Source organism: Aplysia californica, unplaced genomic scaffold (genome assembly GCF_000002075.1).
Source record: "Aplysia californica isolate F4 #8 unplaced genomic scaffold, AplCal3.0 scaffold00009, whole genome shotgun sequence".
Taxonomy (NCBI): domain Eukaryota; kingdom Metazoa; phylum Mollusca; class Gastropoda; order Aplysiida; family Aplysiidae; genus Aplysia; species Aplysia californica.
In genome coordinates this window covers 2,232,362-2,238,330 of record NW_004797279.1, presented here as the reverse complement: position 1 = coordinate 2,238,330, position 5,969 = coordinate 2,232,362, and the positions used below count along the sequence as shown (strand labels likewise).

At 42.1% G+C, this 5,969-nt stretch overlaps 1 protein-coding gene across 1 annotated transcript in view; it reads right to left on the bottom strand.

The window, feature by feature from the left end:
- Nucleotides 1-5,969, bottom strand: part of LOC101852137 (transforming acidic coiled-coil-containing protein 1) — a gene marked incomplete in the record, with an annotated part of 56,667 nt that overhangs the window by 36,677 nt on the left and 14,021 nt on the right.

The following is a 5,969-nucleotide window of genomic DNA, read 5'->3' as shown; positions in this document are numbered from 1 at the left end:
CCCCCCCTCTCTCTTTCTCAAACCACTGTCAGACACTACACTACTTTGAGCAAAGACAAAAGAATAATAAAAAAGGAGATCAAAGACATCAAAAGAAGGCTCACAATGGTCACCCTCGCAACATGACCACTATTCACAAGCCCGGAGCTTGGTCAAATAAATGACAGGGGAGGATGCATAATATCACATTACTATGCACGACGGAAAAGTTTAGTACCGTAGCTTTTTTTTGTGGTCTTGCAACTTGGAAAGAATTTTACAGGAAAGGACGCGCTTTTGAACAGCTCTTGTTGCATATTCTGTTACATCTAGAAAGCGTAAGCGGGGAAAATAAAATTGCGTGTTCATGTATAAGAGGAGGAAACAGTATAGAAATCTCATGAGAAGGTTTGAAAATAGCCTTCCTTGTTATAAACTCTTCTCGATCCACCCCCCCCCCAAAAAAAAAAACAACAACAAAAAAAAAAAAAACAAACAAACAACCCAACCCCCCCCCCCCCTCCAAAAACAAACAGCAACAAAAACAAAAAACAAACTCATCGACAAACTGAGAAATAGGTACAATGCTCACTGTCTGACTAAAGGGAAACAGAAACAAATCGACACAGTAATAGTCATTTAGTGATGAAAAAAAGGAAGACAGACAGAGAGAAACAACAGTAAAAAAGTAGGACCTACCAGTAGCACCCTCTAACAACCCGCTCACCGTCAATGTTGTAAAAGCTTCTTTGACGAATTTCAATTCTTACCCCACAGTAACGTCACACGCGGGATAAATCAGACTGGGACTGTTTATGGGTGATATGGGTTCCTTTTGTTTTATTGTTTAGGTAAGTGTTTAACGGCACTTGTAACACAATCAGTTTATATTAGTGCCAAAGATTGGAGATATTACAAGAGAAAAACACATAAAGGGGAGGAAATAAGGACGATAGATACTTGTTTGGAAAGAAGGAGAAGACCACACCAGAGCACCCACCAACCACCCTCGACATCAATCCAAACTAGCTAAACCTTGAATATCTCGAATATAGAACACAGCGCTTTATGAGAGGACGCACAGGTTCAAGCTCTAAAACATATCAAAAACCAATTACGAGGTAGATGGGATGGGTCTTTTAACTTCTACTGTATGAAAAGTAAAATCAGAAGTAGTGAACGACTATAACAATTGAACAACAAGATACTTTTCCCGTTTTTGCTTTCCGTACTTTTTCTGTCTTTTAATAAAACAACGTTACAACAGTCATGGGAACATTCTGGGGGAGTGGCGTCATCGTGAGCGCGTCACGCACACAAAACAGTCGTGCCCGCGCGGCGTGTCGTGCTGTGTAAAACGCATTTCACGCTAATTAATCGCATTTACATACCACAATCCGAATTATGCTGAGAGATAATGGGGGGTGAAAATGTCACTCTTCGCCGGTGGCCCAGCTCAGTTGACTCGCAAACGTCGGCAATAATTGAATATTGACTTGTTAAACCTTACTTAGCTGTGCGTTGTAACTAGACATTATTTCGGGATTTCGTGGTCTTTTGAGAAACGTTTCAAATTCCCAACGTCATTGATTAGAAAGGTTGATGTCAGAATCATGTAGTATGTAGCTGCCTCTACTTTGCAAGTGAGAGAGTGCATGAGTGCCAGGGGAGGTAAGTCTTACGTCCACCTTTTCCCTGATCATTATCATTGTTTGCGTTTGGCACCCTACAAATCACAAACATGTAAGTCTCTCTCTCTCTCTCTCTCTCTCTCTCTCTCTCTCTCTCTCTCTCTCTCTCTCTCTCTCTCTCTCTCTCTCTCCAGAAAGGCGATCATCTCAACATGTATCATTATATCTATTTCCAATACACTCTACTGATTACCTTTTCCTCCTGCAAAATACTCCAAACCGCATCAACACAACGGTATACTTGTATTAAGCATACTTTTATAAATATAATAAGATAAAAGTCCAAAATACGCTCTATTCCCGTACAAGTGCCACGCGCAATCCACCTTCCCCCACCCCAACTTCCCCAGTATTCACAGCACAACAGTAAAAGTCAGTGTGCTGTAGTGTAACTTTTTTGTGTGTTTAACGTACGAGTTTTATGGCACCTGCAAAATAATTAAGTCATATAAGTGCACAAGATCAGAAGTGTTACGATAGAGTAACACAAAAAAGAGGAGGAAAGATAAAGACCACAGATGTTTATATTTTATTTATAAAGTAGAGGTTTTACGATGCTCGCAATTGCATAAGGTCATATGAGCGCCACCACAGATGTTTGATAGGAAACACGGGGCAAACCACAGCAGAGCACCCTCTAACAATCCAGTGTCTTTTTACTTTTTAAAGGCGTTTTGTTTTATTTTTAATGGAAAAGACGAACGTTCCCGGCAACATGACTCACCAGCACACACACACACACCCGTGTGCACACCGGAAACGGATGCCCTCGCAACAGCCCTACAGGTCACCTGAACCCACTCCCTTCTCTCTCTCTCAGCGATCACCCATCTTCGATAATCGGCTCACACCAAGACAGAAAGGCCGTACCGAGTTCACCAAGCAGGCCAACATACATTTTATAGAAAGCTGGCAGCTGGCGTTTCCACCCGCACGCCAGAGACAAACCGTGCATGCACAACGTATACGCGCGTGCCACGCGAACACTTTCCCGTACGGTGCGATAAAAGGTCCGGTTTATACAAGTAATGATGCATCGATCGTTATCAGGCCTCGGTGCCAAGTCTCTCCTTTCTGTCCCTGCCGGCAGCAGTTCTTTGTAAAACCCAATCGCGCGTAAGCAAACGACTGGGGAAAAACACAAAAGGGGGTATCCGCACGTGAGACTGAATTTAAAAGAGAGCAGCTAAAAGACGAGCCACGAAGAACTCAAACCAGCGTCTAGACTTGAACTACTAAAACAAATGATGACGTATCGGTCAGCACAAAGCACAGCAGTGTGCTATCTTATAACAGATTCTGGCAGGCACACTGACAATTCGGGACCATTAAAACCAAAACACTCAATATCTTATGATTTCATACTGCGACCGTAAAGTGAAACCATGCTAACGACATTCACACGCCGTCTAGACAATATCAAAAATTTTAAAAAGAAGAATGACAAGAGGCAGGTATATGTCCAATGCCACAGACATCATAAAAAACATTTTCCCCCAGCATTTGTCATCTCAGACGTGGCGATTCCACGGTCAATTTGTTTTTTAAAGTTGTACGACAAACAAAACAAATGCTCACATATTACATCTTGAATCAAGATTCTTCGCCTAGACCATAACTCAATAGTTTTGGTGCTAGACAAAGGAAAAGATATAGACACCGCGATAATCAGTGAGAATTAAATCTTGAAAACAACAAGAACACAGACAGAAACATGAGCACCAACTGGCAACGCCGTTTAAACAACAACCTCACATGAAAAAAAGACGCAACCAAAACAACGGCAATAGCCATTAATCTGAGTACTTACTTCTGGAGGAACCCCTCCTCGGGGTGCTCATCTTAACGCTCGCTTCGTTATCCATCTTTTTCACATTTCGGACCATCGGCATTACATATCTAATCCAACGGCGTTTTTACTTCCAGGTCACAAAGAGTTCTATGAACAATGACGTCAACGGACATCCTGGGTCATTTCGTTTCTTAGAATATAACTTTAACCATAGCAACGGCTAGCAAGTCACCAGACAGAGAAAGGCCTAAACAATAAATGAACTGTTCATGTAAAACACACGATGGGGTATTCTGATTTTTGACAACGACAGTATTCCAGCTCAGATGACAGAAACACGGCAGGGGTTGTAGCAGAGACTTCGAGACAGCAGCAAGTAGCAAGACAGCTGAAACTAAGGAGGTCGCACTCTGTCATAGAAAGGATTCAATCAGGATAAATTCAAAATGAAAGTTGCCAATCGGAAACGCCCGCACAAGAAACAAACTTGTAATCTTTTCTCCCATTGGCTGGATTTTAGTTAAAAGCCTAGAAATCGAACATTCCGCATGCTAATGTGCACCGGACGTAAGTTTCTCCCCGTCTCTCTATGCCCTCCCCCCCATCCACTTCGGGATATCGATCCGACCGGGTGGTGCTTCATCAAGCACAAGAGCTACCCGTGTGCGCGCTGTCTCAGGTCTGCGACACGGCGTCCAGCACTCGCTTGCTTCACACCACGCCACTATCGAACGCCCGGGGTCGGACAGAGCAACAGTTGGCAGCAGACGACACACACACTTACACCCACAAACACAACCCAAGTGGAGACCGGCCGCATCGGCAAATATACTCGTTCGGCTTGGCTAAACTCTTATCTCCTCCTATTGACAACGACACTCTTTTGTCTCCGGCAGACCGGCCACCGATCGCCTAGACCCTAGACATTCCAGTCGATAGGAGCTGGTAGCGAACCACATGACCACCAAAGACAACACATGGGGAGCAAGAGTTTGCGAGACAAGTGGATCGGACAATAATTCCCTGCCTTCAAGATTTTGGAGTACAAAGGAACAACACAGGTTTTTGGGCCCTAAAAACTTTTTCAAATTGACACCCCGCGGCTATAAACAGCCTTTTATCAGCAATAATCACAGGAATCTTCGGCGAGAACCTTATAAAACACAGAGACAAAAAGACAACGACTACTGCACGAAATGACAAAGTGATCAATCCTTCTTTCTGGGCAGCGTACGCGCAGGAGCTGTGATTTGTCCCCGATGTTAAAAATCCCAACATATGAGGGAATGACGCGCGTTTTGAAGATAAACTAAGGAGCAACGCAAACCAAGGAACTCGGTGAGACGACAACATATTGATTTCTACACGCATTGACCGGCTGATCTTCTGTGCACAAGTATATTCAGCATTTGCTTCAGATGAACACCAAAACAATTCGGCAGACGCCAGACTAGAGTCAACTGTAGACGTCAAAGCAGACTGTAAGAAAAAGTCATGGGCTGGAAGAAACACGTTGCCTTGCACAACTCCAGGGGGGATGCGTCGTGATGTGGTAAGTACTGTCAAGTATTACACTAATCGTAGTGTCACTGTTGGCCTACTGTAACGGTCATTCCTTGTGAAGAATTTTCTTATCTTCTTTTCTTTTTTTTTCTCCTTCTCCTTCTCCTTCTTCTTTTTCTTCTTCTCCTTCTTCTTCTTTTCTTCTTTTTCTTCTTCTTCTTCTAGATTTCCTTCTATTTTCAACCTCACACGTTTTATAGTTATAAAGTCCAGCATGAGTAGAAGTGAGATCATTGAAGATAAGATAATATCACGGCACGTAGGGAAACAATATTTCACTGAGACAATAACATTAACGTAAAAGAGCAGCGTTCTAGATCGTATACTTAGTGCATAAAAACAAATTCATGTTTTTTGTTGTTGTTGTTGTTTTGTTGTTGTTGTTTTGTTTTTGTTTTTTTTTGGGGGGGGGCTTTGTGTCCAGTGTTCTGCTTCGACTCGGTTTGTGTGTATGACAATGTGTGCGCGTGAGTACCAGCTTGCACGCGCGCAGGAGTTCTTTTAGGTGGAAAAAAATAGAAGCGATAATAATAATAATAAAATAATAATAATAATAATATCAATAATAATAATAATAATAATAATAATAACAATAGTACAACAATGATAATAACAATAATTATTGACTGAATGGTTAGTTTTCCCATGGTCAGAAAGATTTGTTCAGGAATAGCAACATAAACTGAAAAAGAAAGACTCGTTCTCTACTTCGCTATTTCCATCTATCTAAACACTATACACAACAGCCTACCAAGTCCACAAAGAAACCATTTCTCACACATCTCACTGCTCACACCCTGAATGAGACCTTCAGACTTCGTTCTTCGAGATGTATGAAAGAACTACAGATTCGTTCCCCCGTTAGTTGTTAAAAAAGCTTCTTTTTTTTTTGGTTTGTTATATTCTGGGTTTTTAAAAGACCGAACGCACCCCATCATTTCCAT